Consider the following 20,152-nt stretch of genomic DNA (forward strand, 5'->3'; position numbering starts at 1 on the left):
ATTAAAAGTAATATAAATTATATTCCTGTGATCTATTGAGCTCAATTACTTGCATGTTAGATAAAAAATATAATAAAAATTTGCCGTACAATCACTATAAAAATATTAATAAATCATTTTTCAGTTCATTCGTTCAATGGCAACATCAATTTATTCAACAATGGCATCAAAATGTCATTTCTAACTAAAAGGAATTTCTCATAATAGGTATGAGAAATTGGATATTTTATTATAATCTATAAATAACTTTTTTTTCTGAGTAGAAAAATTCTTCTTAAAATGAAGCGTAGTGAATGGCCAAGTATTAGATAAATGAGATAGGTCTACACGAAATAGAATAATTATTATAAATGTTGACAAATTAAAATTTTATGAGTAAGTAAATATTTATTTTTTATTTAATTGTTTGAAATGTTTTAATCAAATAAATCTTAGCTGCCATTCCTTTCTATTTATTACACCCTTATCTCTTTTGAATCGTCCAAAATCGTCCTCCATTTTATCTTTAGTCGATCTTTCAATCTTCTGCCCTTTACTTCCTGATATCGTAATTAACTTTGGTATCATGATCCGAATCAATTCTTCTCCCTGAGTATAACCTGAGAGATATCATTAATGTTTGTTAAATAAATTTTCTATATCTATTACTTTTTACTGTTAGTAGACTCAATAACTTGAACCCTGCTTATATTTTATCTTATATATATATATATATATATACATACATACATAACATCTTTTAATCGAGTCTTATTAGAGCATCTTAAAATAGAAATATTAATTCATATTTAAAGCCTTATATACAAAATAAATAATAGGATAAATGAAAAATAGACTATAATATTTTTCTATCGTTTCTTTAATTAAATAAAAAATTTGATTTGAGAATGTTCTTAATCATATTCATTTTTCTTGCTAATATAGTAACGCCCACCTTTAAACATCGGCTATTTTAATGCTATTTTTAATGGTAATTTTAATGCATTTTTAAACACATTTTTATTAATTTACAAGAGTTGCAATGGAGTAAATGTTATTAAGACCCGTGTAAATATAAAGCCTAGGCCAAATAGTCCTGCTGGCTCAGCAGTCATATCATATTTTGATATGTTAAGAGTGAATTTTAATACTGAGAGAAAAAATTTTAATACTCAAAATTTTAGAAAATGTTTAAAAATTATCAGATAATTAATTTATTTATTTAATGTTTTTGATTTTCAAATTCTTAATGATTACACAGTCAAATCTCTGAATAGTGGCCACTGACGGGAACTTAAAAAATGACTTTAGACTTATCAAGCCGGCAGTTCCTGTTAATGAGTCTACGGATCAATTTTTCAGCCAATTACTTTGTTGGGAGTTAAATTTTATCCTTCTATATTTCCTATTAAAATAACTACAATTCTCCATTGGTACATCTTTTTCAGCCATACCTAGGTATATCATATTATATTTACTCCTCTAATTTTTTACTTGTTTTTTAATACCGATTTTAAGGTTAACTTCTCTATTATTTTTGTTATTTTTCCTAAGTATCATATATCCATTTTCAACCTGTTGATCTCTCTTCCTCTGACTGTGCTATATCCTGCCGTGATGTAAGCATTAAGAAGGTATATAAAAGAGAGAATAGAGTTAAGAACCTTGCAGTTATCGAGTTCAATTAATATAGTATATAGAAACATGACACAAAAATAATAGAGAAGTTAATCTTAAAGTCGGTAATACGATTTAAGAAATATCGAATTAAAAAACAAGTAAAACGTTAGAGTAAATATAATATAATAATATGAAAAATCTAGGTATGGCTGAAAATAATGCACCAATGGAGTATCGTAGGAAATATAGAAAACTAGTTAAAATTTAACCGGAGTAAAGTAATTGGCTGAAAAATTGATTCGTAGACTCATTAACTGAAGTTGACTTCCGACTTGATAAGTCCGAATTTTTAACCGTAGTAGAGTTAATTTCTTTAAACGTTCTAATTAATTCCAAACCACATGTATATGATCTATGTATGTTTTGTTTTTGTTTCACTCTCGATAATTAGTTAATACCGTGTTAAGACACGTTTATTATTACGATGCTTCCAAATGGACGTCTATTTAACTTAATATATTTCATCGTTAGTAGCTGTCCGTTTGGAAGCGAAGTAGGGAAGATCATTCTTCCTTTTCAAACAACAGTTCTTACAGATTTCCTCTTCATTACGAGACCTAATTATTTTCGTTTATATCTCCAAAAGAAGTAGATTACTTTTAATATGTAGTCTGTATAACCTATTGCCTGTAGCATTTTTTCAAATGTAATGCAAGTTCAACTTCCTTATAAATTATGGACGTTTAAGACATGTTTTAATGAAATTTGCAACAATTGATTTTATCCAAACAAAAAAAAAATTTCATTAATTATTATGCAAATGATCGATCACTATAATCTAATTACATGGAACGAATCTGTTATTAAGTTTGCAGTAGAGGAGACCGACGGCAAATTGTTAACAGGGGTAAGTTAAAATAATTAGGCCTATTCCTCTCAAACATCAGATCGCAGAAAAAAAAAACTACTATGCATCTTGATATGCTTCATCTTTATTAGCAGCGACAGGATCATTCCTCCATTCAGTAGGTATGCCATTTTTCGCATTTTTAATACTGCAAAATAACATTCCGGAATTTTAGTAAATGTTTGTTGACACACAGAGTAATGTAAAGATTTGATGTAAAAAAACATTATGTTCATTATAATAATCTCTCTGTTTATATTTGCACTGCAACACAGTAATATCGAACCATTGTATAATATAAAGTTTAAAGGCTATCCACGCACGTTGTCATATTGTTTACATTTCACTAGCGCCACCACAAAATGCGGTGGCAGCCATGTTTTGAATATATAGTCTCATTTTTGATGATAATAAAATTTACTTAAATAATTTATAAAATTTGTTTTTATTTTTAAAAAGTAATTACAGTGTAAAATTAACATCGACAGTACCACCAAGTTGCGTTCTTTAGCTACGGAGTTTGAATAAGAACGAGAAATAGCCGTCGTAGCTAACGCCTAACCATCCCGCCAGAGGGCGAGGAAGCAAGCAAGTGAATTAGCATGTGTATTCTACTCTATAGAACAGAAATAAGCACATGTTAAAGTCCTTGTAATGTTTGGGTTTATTTATGTAACTTTTTAGACTTTGCATATATGTAATATTAATATATTACATATATGCAAAGTCTAAAAAGTTACATAAATAAACCCAAACATTACCTGTTATAGATAATGTATGTGGAGGTAATGAGTTCGATGGACTACTTTTGTGTTGAATGTAATACTCAGAGTCAGGTAAGTTCTATTATTTATTGTATTTAACGTATATTTACAATATTTCGAATCCCCCTTCAGAATGACAGAGTTATAATTTTTACCGATTCTTCCTTTATATTTAATTTTAATTCATAAATAGGGACCATGTCCCAAAACTAAAGTAAGGTAGAATCGTTTATAACAATTTGCATTAAAAATTAAACTAATCATTTGAAAGTATACAGTCTGAGCTATTTTTCTACTTAGTGCCATTCTTTTTTACACACCTTTTCCATTGAGAGACAAGGACAAAAACTCCTTTCTGAAAAAAGTATCGACTTAATGATTTGAACGAGTCCATGATTGTATCTTTAACTTCATCATCAACTGAGAAGTGTAACCACCAAGAAGTCAAAAGGGTAAAAATTACGTGCCTGGATTACATATAGGTTGGTATACCTGCTGATGATGAAATCTCCTATACTGCATGTCAAACTTCAGACTGGCTAAAATGATTTGGATGGAAATTAATGGACTATCTTGCAATTGGTTCAGATACAGCACACACAAACTTGCACAGGTTGTCGAATTCTTATTTTATTATTATTAATATTTATGTTTTTTTTAATTTATTATTTATATTTATTTTATAATACTTTTACTTTGTTCTATGTACAGGTATACCTCGCCTTACGTCAGTAATTGGTTCCAGGAAAGGCGACATAAATCAAATTTACTTGTGTAGTTATGACGTAAGTCGAAACTACGGTGGAAAATGCCAATAATGAGCACTTAAAGACCGCTAAATAAGACGACGACACAGAAATACAGATGTTTTCATGTTTCGTTCTCTAGGATTTATGAAGATTATATTAACATTTACTGTAAATATACATATTTTAATATGATTTTATCTGCTTTTAACGCTTTTCTAGTGATATTACGACTACATCCGTCTGCCACAAACATTGAAAAGTCGAATAAAATGACTTAAACTTGATTTTTAATTTTCCATATACTTTTTTGAAAAACGACATATAATCGAGAATGACGTAGCTCGAGGTACACCTGTATCTGTCTTTGTATTTGAGTCAGTTAACATTTATAATTTATGAAACTGCATCCAGTAGCATATCAAATAATTTGTAACTTGCATCATTGCATATATGGAATATTCCATTTTAAAAAATTTTTATAATCTATTTGATGTGAAAAACAGCTCTCACACCTGATGAAGGCCCTTAAAAGTGGCTGAAAATGTGTGCACGTCCATTAAATTTTAATGATTTGAAGTAGGTACTTGTGTGCAGATTTTTTTTAAATGTCATCTATGTAGAAAAAAGCTTAGTTTGATATTTTCAAATGGCCAATATAAGTTTTTAATGTATTTTATTATTAAGTTGTTATAAAAGATTGTACCTTACTTTTGGTAGATGCCTCCTAGCATATCTTCCTTTCTTAGGAAATTTGAAAAACTTTTATATTATGGATAGAACTTCCTTTCATCTTTTGAATTTTATGTATATTGTACATATATAAATATTTATATTTTTATGCCCCCATATGACTATTTTATCAAGGAAATGACATACTAACAAATAAGTTCACTAGATAAATTGATTTTATGAATTAACAAAATAATGGTACCATTCATTAGAAATTATGTTGTTCTTCTGATGATTTATCCCAGAATTTATTTTTAAGACATTAAATTGTATTCTTCATATAAAGAAATAATAAGTAAAAATGAATAAATGCAAACTTATCAACACCATAATAAATAAATAATAATAATAATTTAATAGGTAATAAGAGAACAAAAGGAAGATGATGAAACTCAAGAAAATATTTCAGCACGCTTATGTATTACAACATCACAAGAGAAAAAGCATGAGAAGGATACAGATCTGTATGGTGAAAAATGGAGTACACACTTTTTTTCACCATACAGATGTAGTGTTTCAAACGTACTACACCTCTAATATATCCAGTAGGAAGTCTTTAATAGCTTCCTACTGGATATATTAAAGGTGTAGTACGTTTGATTTATATTCCAGTAAACGTTTCTCTTTTGTTTTATTCATAGTGTTTCAATATTGTTATATGCAGACAAGTTGAAAAATTAATTGAACTTGGAGCATCACCTCAATTTAAGGTATTCTTTATTTTATTCATTTAAGGAGTAAACTATTCAAAATAAATTAAATTAAACAATATTCCATTAACTTAAAAATAACAGTTAAAAATTATTAATACCAACATTATTTATATTTGTTACACTCCCACTTATTTATCAGTAATTTCTTCAATGAAGAATAGTAAATCAGTTTGACAAGTTTTAAAATAAGTTTTGGGACATTTATATTAATTTTATATATTAATAAGAATTCAATTTATGAAAATACAAATGAACTGTATAGTGAATAATTGTGAAATATTTTTGCAAGAAAATTAAGCTTATTTCATTTGTGTAATCTTATATATATATATATATATATATATATATATATATATATAAAATGATGTTTGTTTACTATACACTCCTAGGCTAATTGACCAATTGCTCCAAAACTTGGCAGTTACGCTTACATACTTCTAATTTAGATCATGTCGTACATCCCACTCCAAAATATCTGTTGGATTTCTGTAAATCAATTAATTTCTATTTACATTCAATTTGCTGATTTACACATAGTGTCATCTATTGGCAAAAACATAATAAACTAATAAATAATCCTTAAAAATATATATGTTACCGGCAAAACTTGATTTTAGAAGGCACGATTTTACCTGGCACGCTTACGCCAAACTAGTTTGGCGTAAGCTTGTCAGGCCAAACTAGTTTAGAATTATTATTCAAGTTCAATGGTTAAATATATTAATGATTAATTTAAGTTCATCATGAAACACAAATAAGTTCATTTTTAATTTTAGTTTGATTTTAAAAGTTATTTTTATTATTCTGTTTGAATTTTTGAAAATATTTTCGAAAGTTAATTACTTTTATAAGTGCATGGCTTAATAAAAACAAAAAAAAAAAATACAAACTGATAAGTACTGATTAGCTTATTTTTATTTTACAGTTTCGTACAAGTGTTGTGTCACTTCTAATCAATACCGTTTTTGGTTAATGTTACTCTAGGTATCAAAGATGGCAGCTCGTCTCTGATTCCAGCGATCAGAAGACAGGGAACAGTGAAGACGCACGTTCTCACCTAACCTATTCTAATAAATTACCTAACCTAATCTATTCTAATAATTATGGTAATTTATTAGAATAGGTGTAGGTTAGGTTAGAATGTGTGTCCCCATCATTTCGTTTTCTGATTGCTGGAATCGGAGATGAGCCGCCACCTTCGATATCTAGGGTAACATTAACCCCGTTTTTTATAATTAAGTAGACTATGTTTGAATAAATATTGTTCGTCTAATTGATTGCCTTTTAATTTTATTTTAACCCATTGATATATTTAACCATTAATATACCTGAATAATAATTCTAAACTAGTTTGGCCTGACACACTTATGCTAAACTAGTTTTGCCTAGGCCAAACTAGTTTGGCATAAAATCGGGTTTTGCTGGTGACATGTATATTTTTTTTATAACTTATATCCATTATATTCACTTGATTACTGTGACAATGATATAGTGCAAAATAGATGTGCTATATTATTACTGTACATGTGGCTTATAGCACTTGCCTGCATGGAATTGAAAGTGTCACCTTATGAAAAGGCTATAGTAAGTATATAAGTATTTAATTTTCCACATCTAATAACTTGGTTTTTTTCATTTCTGAACACTACTTTCTTAATTCTAATAAGTGCCCTCCAGTAACCGAGTGCATAAAACCACCGAACACTGGCCACGTGGAGTTTTCCAGGATTTCTTCACATTAGTAACACCTAAATAGGGTCCAGTTTCCCACAAACGTCTTTATGTGATGCACCTCCTTGACAGATCACTCCATGTGTTGCCATAACAAAATAAACCAAACTAATTCTAACGAGTGATTATTTATTGTGACATCATCATAATGCTGGGCTGCAATTTTTTGTCACAATGTTCTCAATTTTTTTAGTGGTGGTCTTGTCCTGTACATCATACTTTTCCTGTTAGCAATAAAGTCATGTTGGTTATCTATGTAACTCCGTTCAGGGGAAGATTTTGAATGGAAGTAACGTAACTTCTGTTCAAAACCGGAAGTTTATATATAGTCGACCTGAGCCTGTTGCCCCTAAGCTTTCCATATCTGGTTTAGACTTTCATCTATCTAACTACTTTCTCGAGATTAAGTAAGGACATGACTAGACAACAGTCAGAAATTATAGGTTGACAATTTTTTCGTATCGCAGCCCAATAATTTTTCTATAAACTCAATATTTACAAGAACATACTTCTCACATAGTTCATACAATCTGTTGCCAAAATTTAAACACTTCATTATCACACAAAAGGAATTATTTTTCTAGCAGTTTTACAAGTTTTTTTTATTTAAACAATTTTGATATGAAGTCTTTCAGATGTTAAGGTTAGCAACTTCGATTATATTTGGGTCCATCACAAACCGTCTAACATGGATCACTTTTCAAATATTAATAGTAGACCAATATTAATTAGTAGTCATTAACCATCCTCTCTTTCAACAACTACTTTTGACTGAATTACTTCAACCCTTTCACAAACTGTCCCTTTTTTCTATCAGACCAGCAGTATGGTGGCATTCAAATAGGAAAATTACATAAAATAGGGTTACTGGTGATCGCAAAATATGATTTGGGTGGTTTTTTGAAGATGTCATTTTTTCCAAAATTTGATTGGTTGGCAGATTACTGTTTGTTATTCGACTATGAATGGACAGTTTCTTAGAGTTAACATTAGGAAAAAAATATATCATCTTAAATTTTTTAAAATATCATATTTTCAATTGGTGTGTACTTAACCAATGAAATTGTGCCATTTTGTTCCATGCAACTATCACAATAAACATGACAATGGTCAGCAGAAATAACCAAACTCTTTATTATAATTTTCATTTTAATGTTTGTTATATTATAGTATTTGATTTACTGTATATAACTACAAAGGTTATCTTAAGTATACCAAGGCACCAATCTAAAACATTTTAAAAATTCTTTAAATTATGTACTATAAGAGAATAAATACAACAAGTAATTATAATATAATTACTTGTATTTATTCCTGAAAATATGAAATTTGTTTAATATTTATCACTCATCTCTTCACATTAATAATCTGTTAATTCAATATTTAACAATTGAGTCACTTTTTATCAGTTAAACCAGTGATTCTCAAAGTGGGGGTTGCGAAAAATATTTGAGGGGTCGCTGAAAAATTGATGCCAGATCAATTTTTCTCCAAATATTTTATAAATTTACTATGGATCCATGTTTAGAAATAATAGAAATAAAAAATATATAAAATAATTTTTACTTAAATAAATTGTACATATAAATAATAAAAACAATATAAATATTTTACTACGAGCCTAATATTCATAAATTTGTGTGCTATTGGGGAATCCCCAGAGTTCCACTCTCAGCCTAAACTATGATAGAACAACATTGTCATTTGGAACGGTGTTTGCTAGCAGTGTTGCGTCTGTAGGCAAGTTGAGTTAGAAATACAGTAGTGTGTCGTTTTCTGAAAACCGATCAACCGAAAGGTTTTCAGTTGGCAAATTTAAATTTCCACTAGTGCTATTTGGCTATGTCTTGGGCTCTACTCCATTATTATTTTAGTTGGTATGCGTTTTTAGCTGGCAGCACTGGAGCGACCATGAGAAGGTACTTAACCCCCTCCCTCCGGGATGTTTCCTACACGTAGTCATCCTTCGGGGGTCCTTTGAAATTTTTAAGTGCAAAAGGAGGGTCACGGACCAAGAAGTTTGAGAAACACTGAGTTAAACATACAATAAGCTATACTCTTTTACTGTTATGTAAAATAAGTATATTTTCTGTAAAGAATTTAATGCTTACATAGGTAATGCTAAAACATCTAGAAAAAATGCATGGGTTAACACAATACCTGCTTCACAAATATTTTTCCAGTTTTTCCTTTGAAATTCTCAAATATATAGCTACGATAAATTTGTATTATATTTGAACATATCATTATCAATGTATAAATAAAAAAGATCTTTTGGTCTAGGATTAAAATTTTCTTCTAATAAAACCATGCTTTTTGATGATCAATAAAAGTAATTGCTGGCATTAAATATTAAATGTCATATAAACTATTACAGCAAAATTTGAATTAAAACAAATTCCTGTAAGGTTTCTGTTTAGACTTTGGCTCCTTAATTATGTAACTAACACACAGTAAATTTCATGTAAATGTAATAGTTATTAGTTAGTTAGCTATTTCTGATTTATATAAGCTGAGAGTTCTTAAGGTTTCATAAAATAATATATTTTACATTATTAGTCTCTTTTTTCAAATAACTGAATATTTATATAGGAAAGTAAAACACAGTAGTAAAACTCATCATTATGAAAAAAAATTTGTATTATCAAAAACTGATTAACCTACAATAGGTTATTTTATGAATTTTACAAGAATGCTATATGCTTCATCTACATATGCAATACAAATATGTTAATGGGCACAACATGCAATATATCTGATTTTTAATATCTTCTCCAGTATTGAGACTTTTAATCTATACTGGCAATACCAGCTAATGATCCTTTAATACATGCTACATATTTTCAGTGAAAATATGTAGCATATAATTTGTATAAAAGTATTTTTAAATAAACACTTAAAGTTAAGAAACTAAGACTGATGAAAAAATGTATTAACCACAACCTTTTAATAAGAAGAAAAAGAACAAATAAATAAAAACCAAGTCAATTAAGAATTTAAATTAAATTATAAATATCATATTCAAATATTTTCTTAATTCAATGAAATAGATAATAAATAAATTTTAATTTCCTGAAATGTTTATTATAAATGTTAATATTCAATAAATGAATATTTTGTACAGTGGAATTAATGTCATTTATTCACAAATTGATAAGTACAAGAATTCCTTGTATGAAATTTACATTAGATGGATTACCAAGATATGAAGTTAGAACAATGGCTGTCATCATCAAAGCATTGAAATTACTGTTTGGACTAAATCATAAAACAGAAAGGTATTTTACAATTTTTTTCTAATATGTCAGAACATTAAAAAATTATAAAGGGAAATAAACAATAATTGTTCTATTTTTTTAATTCCTTCCATTCTGTGGACATTGCAGTAGAATGGACTGGCTAGATGGTGAGGAACAGAATCCATCATGTTTGTCATACCACATAGTCTGTTAGAATGGCTCAGGTTAGTCTTCAGTAATTTTTAAGTTTTTTTGTCTGTGTTCTTTAGAATAGCAGGTTTATGCATTTGCAGCTTCTGCATCTATTTATTGTAGATGCCAACCTTTTTCTGAGAAAAGTCCTATGAGATGTAAAAGACAAGTCTGAGTGTTTCTTTTATCTTTTATACCTGGCTCCAATCTTTAACTATATTTCTGAATAATGACAGATATGTATCAAAATAAAATTTTCAACTGGTTTATTGAAAGAAATGGGTGTCACAAAATTTATCCCCAATTAAATGTTTTAGATATTCATTGGACAGTGATGTTCAATATTTTGATTTTATATACTCTTTTTTAAAAATGAAATAGTTTGTTTGCAAAGGAGCATAGAAACAAAAATAAAAAGTTTGCATCGAGAACACTAAAAATAAAATTCTCTTCTGACAGAGATTTGTAATTCTAGTTGACTTTTAAAAAATTTATGTTTTGAACTAGTTCAAATGATGATAAAAGCATGTCAGTGAAAAGAAGCTATGCAAATCAGATAAATATGCTTTGGGATCTCATTTCACTTGGGGCTGTTGGTTGGAGACTACTATTGTAGACAATAATTTATATATATTGTTTGGATATATTTAATTTAAAAACTACAATTTTATTAGTCTGAAATAATTTATATGATAACAACACAATTACTTAATTTTGTTTATTTTAAACTCTTTAGATGATAGCATTTTTAGTTTTATCCTTGACAACACCTTTAGATAATAAGGCATATTCAGGCATCTAGGTGTTTAGATTTGGTTTTAGTAATGCTTTAAGCAGACAAAAATGAAAGTTGTGGGAAAAATAGAATCATTGGTGCACTAACACTATAAAGATACAGTAGTGAACCGAAAATCGGAATCAATTGGGGTTGTTCAGATTAGGGATTTGTTCCGATTTCGGTTTATGTACGAAAAAATATATTAACCTGTCCGATGTTCAAATCTTTCTCCGTTGCATGTCGCTTCGTGTTGAATTTTCGTCGATTTTAAGCCTAACGAAAATTTTTATAATAATAATCGAGGCTATCGTATTGTTAAAAATTATTTCTGCATTTTGTACAAACAAAATAAATATATTGAAGAATATAAAAACATGAAAATTATACTTTAGAAGTAAATTTAGTATCAAAAACGTTCAATTCAGCACGACACAGTTCGACTGAAAATCGTGCCGATTACCGGCGATTCTGATTACCGGGGGGCCGATTTAAGAGTCTCTACTGTAGTTCTTTCATTATCTTGTTCACTCCGTTTCTATAACAATGGCATTTAGCTAAATCTTCAAAGTCTAGATGTTTGAATATGGTTTATTAGCATTTGTTTTAGTCTTAACTTTCACATAAAAAAAAACTAACAAAAAGAAACTGCTTAATTTATATGATTGTCTAGATATGTTAAAATATTTACATTTAGTTTGTAAAATTTATAAATTTACATAAACTGAAAATAGTAATCTATGTCTTTTTTTTACTAATTAAAATTATGTTGTAAACTATTTCTTAATGTTATAAACTTTAATCTGATTAATTTGAGTTATTGGATAGTTCAAATGTTTTTAATATAAATCTGGCTAATATGCAGATACTATATACCAGGGGTGATCGACCATCGTGAAATTGGCATTGCGATCGACCGGTCGGTCGCGATGCCAATTTTGGTCAATTGCTCACAATGTCTTGACTTAATGTGTTACACTTGTAACTGAACGCAACATGCAAAAGCAACAGTATGCATGCAGTTATGACTGGACTCAGAAAACACAGCCATTTAGCTTGAATATTTGATACTGTCATGCAGTAGCTTCTTTTCTTTAGTATTAACATTATTATTATTTCTTTCTTCCATGAAAAACCTTGACAATCCAGTGTTTTTATACAACTGCTAGCAGTTGTATAAAAACACTGGATTGTCAAGGTTTTTTGTGGAAGAAAGAATTAAGTTTCATCCAGTCTACAGTAAGAAGTATAGTTGTTGTTATTATTATTATTATTATTATTATTAATCAATATTATTTATCCACGGTGACAACGTTGAGTTTCAATTTTTCATTTGTTTAAAATGTAAGTACCTGTTCTTTGTTTAAATTACATTATGGCTTTTCTTACCTATTTATTTACTCGATAAGTGAGCGTTTTCGGCAACAGACCTCTATATTTTTGGATTTTTGGAAATACGTCAATTGAGAAAAGTATCCCAGTATCACCAAATGTAGCAAATATATTTATTTTCTGTTTCAGAACTACATACCTGTGTGAATTGGCATTTTCATACTTAAAGTTAACAAAGACTAAACATTCTGTCCTGACTGATTCCCATACTGAAGAATCATTATCATCATAATCTTTGTCAGGATATACACCTAATTATGTTTCCTTGGTAAGAGACGTGCAAACTCAGTCCTCCCATTAATGTAACATAATAAAATAAATTCTAAATCTGTCTTTATCAGTAGCTAATTTGAATTAATAAATATTGGTAATAATTACTTATGTTGTTTTAATTCCCCTGGACATAATTATTTAACGGGCCAAAAAACTCATGTTGTTTTTTACGTAGGTAGATATACAGGGTGTTTCAGTACAAAGAGCACTCCCGCAAGCTATTGATAGATTAGCAAAAAATAAGTCTAAAAATCTTATATCATTCTTCCATGATAAATTTTCCTCGCCAAAAAAAAAAAAAAATCGCAAAAGTAAGATCTTATAATCAAATTATCAGCCGTACTGTGCAGTTTTATAACAACTTTTTCAAGTTTACGAACAAATAGTACCACAATTTATACATTGTAATTGATTAAAAAAAAATTAGATTTTTATTAACTTAAAATATAATTTATCTTGAAAGTGTCAAAAAATCGATTTTTTTTAGGTGCCGCCTGTACAGAATGAACTCTTAACTGCAAATATCAAAAGTTGGGTCTGGAAATTTATTTTCTTTATGAGCCTATATCTTGAAAACTTAAGTGATTTAAAAAATAAAAAATAGTTTTGAACATATATTTTCCTTACCTACCCATAGCTCATGGGAGCACACCTTGTACTGAAGCACAGTGTATAAACATAGTATGTATTTCACACCTCCCTCACCACTTAGACTATGCCTACGACAACAAGTCAAGCGCAACACATTTTTAAGATAAAAAGTAGATCTTAAGTACACAAAAGTTGGCTACCCCTGCTATATACTATGCCATATTTCAAAAGAAAATAACATGTAGCCAATTGCTTTACAGAATGCATGCATTTTGTGATTTCCCAAATTGCATACATATATGTTCCGTGAACTTGTGAAGCATGGAGTAACATTTACATCTAAATAGACATTGAAAAATGTAGCTCTACACTTCTGCTAAGGATGGGATACACAAGTTTAACTTAAAAAGCTGAAATAATTAAAGATAAACATGAAAAAGGAAGTAGAGAGAAAAAGTATGCCATGATCACCACATAATATGAAAATTCTCAAGTTTCAAATGTAATTCCATTTTTTATCATCATGGTTAATATTGTCAAAATACATTAACCAAATTCTAATAACAATATAAAAAGTTCATTTATTGTAATTTTCTGGTAAATAGTACAAATAGAGAGCTTAAAAAGTACTATCTGCCTGAACATGTAGCTTATAATGATTGCACGTTAGTCTTAAAATATTTAATGCTGGTAACTGTTATTTGCTGGCATTACAGTTGTTGTTAATAGTTATAATTCATCCAGTATTGTTTCTCTGCTATGATTAATAATAATAATGTATAATTTGAAGACTTTTAATTAATTAGTTTTTGTTTTAATGTTAGTTGATAAAATTAGAGGAATTTCTGATTTCAATCTTATTTACTTACTTAAAGTGATTACAACAAGCAGAGTCTGCTATATTTTATTTGGTATGTGTATGGTGCTATCTAAGTCATTGGACTATTGCTAAAACCAGTTGTAGTACATTGCTGGTTGAATATTCAATTACTAGAACAGTGCTGAATATGTGTGTGTCACTCTCATTGCATTACAAAACTAAAAGTAATAATTACAAACATATTGTGTGAAATTACAAGTTTTGTTATAAACTTGGAAAAAATGGCAATTGACACATAGCAAATACTTAAAGAAGTATCAAGTGATGAAATGATGATTACCATCCAAATGGATGTTCTTTCCATGTTTTAAGTACAAACGAAAAAAGCAAGACAGATCAAGAGCAACATGAAATCAATAATTGATCTTTTTTTAATATGGAGGGAATTGTGAACAAAAATTTTCCTGATCAAATGGTGAATACAAATTTTTATTGTGATGTTGTGCTGTCTTCACACAAGCATTCAAAACTGACAACTGAAAGTGAGGTTTTTTTTTTTGCATCTAACAACATGGTGACATGATGATCACTTTATTTCCATACTCATCAGATAAAACCCCATAATTTCTTCCTCTTCCTTAAAATGAAGAGCTCAGCTCAAGGAGCAGAGATTTGAATCAATTGAAGTGATCAAGATAGAAATGTTGAAATTGTTTCATTACTTTACTAGCAGTTATGCAACAGTTCCAACATTTCTTAAATTCATTATTCTAATTTTTGTTGTATCATTCCTGATAATTTTTTACATCAACAGCTGATTAGTAAATTGTTGTACTACATTGAAATAAACAGATTATTAATAATATAAAAAATTTTTTGTTACAGGCAGTTAAGTTCTTTAGGAAGAAAATTAGAATACAAAAAATTTTGGTAAAAAACCATTTGTTGTTGTTATATAATTTATTAATAGTTAATTATGGATTAAAGTAAATTCTTTTCTATTTTATATAAAAACTATTACATAATATTAAATTATTTAATAATTTGATAAAAGTAAAAATATTTCCATGCAAAAGACCGTCTTACATACAGGAAGTTTAATTAATACAGGAGAAATTATTTAGATATAACAATTACAAGATTTATAGATCATCTTGAATATTATAAATTCAAAAAACCATGTAGTGCTAAAAAGGTTATGAACTTTAAATCGTATTGCCCCGTAAATCAAAAATGTAATATACATTGTTTTAACTTCCTGTTCTCTCATATCTGGTTTTGTTGTTCTGGAAAATATCTTTATTTCCATGAAATATATAAGAAATGATTTTAAATGGATATCCAAAAAAAATATTAAGTAACTGGTATAATAATTTCATATTAAATAGATATAAAGTGAAGGAAAAACAAGAAGTCAAAAAGTATGTATCGTTTTCTTATATTAAAGGTATATCTGAAAAATTAACTATTTCATTAAAGTTAAAGTTGGTTAAAGATGATATAATTGGCTCCAAAACAAAATAATAGGTTATCTGAACATATGATAACAGAAAGTATTAAAAAGGACCCGTTGGAGGAGGAAGGAGTGGTTTAGAAACTCCAGTGTACGTGTTTGCTCCCAAGTTTCTATATTGGGGAAACGAAGCGAAAGTTGAAGACCAGATTGTTGGAACATCTAGCAGCCATAAGATGGAAAATAGGAGAAATATTAACTTTCAAACATTATTATGTTAATAATGTAAAAATTGTATATAAAGTGAAAAATATTGTAAGAAAAAACTTAAAGAACAATTCACTATAATTATGCAAAATAACACTGTTAATTTGAATACGGGTGCGGTAACAACAGCATGCTGGGAAAGCTTGGATGAGGAAACCAAATTGTCGAAACTTGAGAAATAACCCTACTGAAGAAGCCAGGCTATCTGGCAAAATGCATTTAGGGAATACATTAAAGGTAATAAAAGTGTTTTTCTCTGCAAAGCTGGTTTGTTTTACTTCTTTAATTTTATCTCATTGCTTAAATAAATTTTCAATTCTAAAACATTACATATCCTCCGTAAGTCAGAAAGGAATGAAAATTTGAATTTTCGTGTATTTGTCTACAATACAGTTTAAAAAATAATAATTTGTTTTCAATGAGGTAGAGCCTTTGTCTTGGGATATAGAAAGCTATCTCTAAAAAAAATTAAATTGTGCACTTGGTATGCTTCATCAATACTGCTATGTAAAAAATGTTCTGTAATTATTAACAGATCATTTTATATGCTAGATAGTAGGTTGTATTGATAAAGGATAATTAGTGCACAATTTTTTTTTTCTTTTTTGGAGATAAAACCTTTTGCTTTGGAGAAATAGCTTTAGTTAGAAGATAAACTCTGATCTTTTGACTATTTACTACAGAACTTAGCAGCATATCAAATCAAATTACAGAATACTTATCTTAGTTCCTTTGCAATGATGTAAACAGACTATAATCATTCTAAAGTCAGACTAAAGTCATTCATGAGCAAAAACAGGAGGGGGAAGTAGAAAAACTTATTACAGAATGAACAGTGGACAAAGTGCAGAAAATTCATGTCAAACATAGTTCATCATCCAGATTTTTCTTTGTAAAGTGCATAAATAGGTTGTTGGTGAGCCTGATACTGAAAATTTCAAAAAGTTTACTATTCACTCTAGAATGATAGTCTATAAGCAAGTTTTCAGAAGTCTTCAATGACACTTGTCATGAATGTTGAAAGATTAACTTAGTTATGACGTTTCATTTGTCAGATTAGTCAGTATATTGATAGAAAAAGTGTGAAAGGACAAATTGTGAAAAGAATTACTATTTTTGTTTCTTCTGAACTTGTGAAAATTATTTTGTTTCTATCAAGTTTTATACACACTATGTTCACATAAAATATTTACTGAGAAATAAAAGTGGATAAGAAGTATCAGTATCAACACTTTGATGTTTCTGAATATTTTGCACAATAATTGAAACAATGTTTCAATCATTTTCTTTCTTCATAAACATATAATACAAGAATTGTATTATAGCATCTATTGAATATCTAGAAAGTTTTGTTTGCTTTATATTGGCATTTGCTTAATTTACTGCACAGTTAGCATGTATATTTTGCCATGGATGCATACTTTACCCATAAATATTCCTGAAAAAAAATACCAAATAAAGTTAATTCATTTTTTAATAGAATAAAAATCCTCTATATGGCTCAGTGCAGATAATAAAAATAAAGCCTGGAAATAAACAAATTTAACAAAAATGTTAAACTATGTAGTACTTTTAAATGGTTCAAGAATTGTTCTTTATACTGCAAGTTAGTGCTTTCCCCCCCCCCATTCATTTTTGGTTTAATTTCTTTTTATTCATTTTCAATATAGCTTGGAATGAGGGAGACCTTATCAGAGCTGTAGATCATGCTCATAGGAGTGAAAAAGTCAAGGAAACAATAGTCTTCATGTGACCCTTTGCAAGACAGGTTGATTTTCAGGGGCTATCTGGAATTTTGAAAGACCTTCAAAAATGGAGTAAAATTTAAAGTAAAAAAATCTATAACTATTTTTTTTTAAATTGCTAAAGATCAACTGTCTTCCACTTTACTAGAGATGGCTAAAAGCTAATAAAACATGAGAAAACACCATTGCACTGACCACTACTATGGCACAATTGGAATCGTGCTGCATGTTCCATTAAGCCTATAGTATGCTTAACAAGCAGCCCAGTCAGGGCAAATATCTCAAGAGTCACAATTTGATATGGTTGCTTTGACTTATTTGATTGCCTAGGAGTCGTCTAAAATTTGGGGTCCAAACTCCACATTTAGATCTTCAATTTTATCTGTTTTTGTACATAGATACTGCACCTGTTTTATTCTGTACATATGGACTGCATGTCTTAGACATACATATTTTCATTGATTTTTTTTCTATCAATTTGAACTATAGCCTTCCTCCACTTTGATAACTGGATGCATAACTCCAATCACCATTCAGAACTGATCAATCTGAAAAACTTGGTAATCTAATACAAACTTTTCATTTATTAAAATTATAGACAGCAACCTGCACAAAAACATTCAAACAGAAATTTATTATGAAAATTATTGCTACAAGTTTAATCATTTAAGGCACAATAAATACAATATATCAAAAATTAAAGTACCTTTCTTGTTCCCCACTGGAAAACAGTATATGCTCTGACTAGATTCTTATATAATGAGCATACAAATCACAATTTTCAAAAAAATTTATGAAATCTTTTTCAAATATAAACATTGTGCAACAATATATTTTTTAATACAGCTAAATACATTTAATATATAAATCTTCATCATATACAATCATTTAAAAGTGAAATACTACTAACTTATTCTGTATATATGTATATTATGCATTCTATAATAATGCAAAAAGTGGAAATATTGTTTTTATGTACATTTTTAGATTACAAAATTTATATATTGCAGCATAACTATGTATAATATATTTCAAAGCTGACATTAAAAGAACTCAAAACAGTTGAACTTTTAGAGAAAATATCTTATAAAAGCATTTTGTATTTTGAAAATTAAAATAAGTACATTTGTTACAATAAAATTTATAAAAATACATATCGATTATAGTGTTATTTGGCAATTTAGTAAAATGGTATTCCTTCTGAGTAAATGACTATCGGATCTGAACCCCTGGATGCTATTATAAATCTTCCAGAGGCACTAATGCCTCTAACAACACAAATACTGTTATTGCATATATTGTACACATAAGGCAGCTTGAGAATATTCAGATCAAAACTTTATGTATGTTACTTTAAAGACCAACTAAACTAGAGTAATTTATTTGATATTAGGAAACTTTTATTAGTACCGTAAGTAAAATGTGTAGCTGCAAGATTAATTCCTTAACATTTTAATAACTAAAGAGAGGGTTCTCATATCATGAAAACTTTGATTAGAACATTTTAGGAGTTTAACATTGCACACATTAATAAACCTAGCCAACATTAAGAATAACATTTTGATTTTTTAAACAATGAACATAATTATTACATTACTGAATGAAAATCACATCTTTAATTCAGTACTACTTTTAATATACTAAATGTAGGCACGCATTTGTGTCAAATCATTATATTTCCATCAATATCAATGAATCTACCTTCATTTTAATACTATTTTGTCTTGGACAATATATTTACAAAGTGCTAATTAATTATTATTATTACCGTTTTATTGGCTAAAGGAAACTACCTAAAAGACCTAAATTTCTAAAGTATCTATCTAAAGACATGTGTATTCTAAAAATCTGCACAAATTTCAATAGCAAGTTGAATAATTGCACATATACATGAGACAGCATGCATTCTTTCTAGAATGTTCCTGACTCAATTTATTGAAAAAGTCCATTTTAAAAATGAAAGGATTAAATGAATTTGATAGAAAAATAATTGGCAAATTTTATACTGAAAATTGAGAAATCTTATAGTTAGATATTGCTCTGTACTACAGAATACAGTGTATATCATTTCAACAGTACTTTCATCTTAAAATTGGTAGATTTTTAGGATACACACCCTTAGAATAAGACCTAAATTTTATATTTGTCATACAAAATTTAAGTGTAATTGTTAAGGTATGTCAATTGTGCTACTAATAAATATTTTATGTAAG

At 28.5% G+C, this 20,152-nt stretch overlaps 2 long non-coding RNA genes across 2 annotated transcripts; both read left to right on the plus strand.

The window, feature by feature from the left end:
* Positions 1-5,270: 5,270 nt before the first annotated feature.
* LOC136975491 (uncharacterized) lies at positions 5,271-15,402 on the plus strand. The gene is made up of 4 exons (XR_010880792.1): positions 5,271-5,458; positions 10,383-10,470; positions 10,579-10,655; positions 15,360-15,402. It is a non-coding gene; the product is annotated as an uncharacterized lncRNA (long non-coding RNA).
* A 459-nt stretch (positions 15,403-15,861) lies between these two features.
* LOC136975492 (uncharacterized) lies at positions 15,862-16,457 on the plus strand. Its single transcript, XR_010880793.1, has 2 exons — positions 15,862-15,895; positions 16,002-16,457. It is a non-coding gene; the product is annotated as an uncharacterized lncRNA (long non-coding RNA).
* Positions 16,458-20,152: the final 3,695 nt, after the last annotated feature.

This window comes from Centruroides vittatus, unplaced genomic scaffold (assembly GCF_030686945.1).
Source record: "Centruroides vittatus isolate TY-2023 unplaced genomic scaffold, ASM3068694v2 contig_371, whole genome shotgun sequence".
NCBI classification, from domain to species: Eukaryota; Metazoa; Arthropoda; class Arachnida; order Scorpiones; family Buthidae; genus Centruroides; species Centruroides vittatus.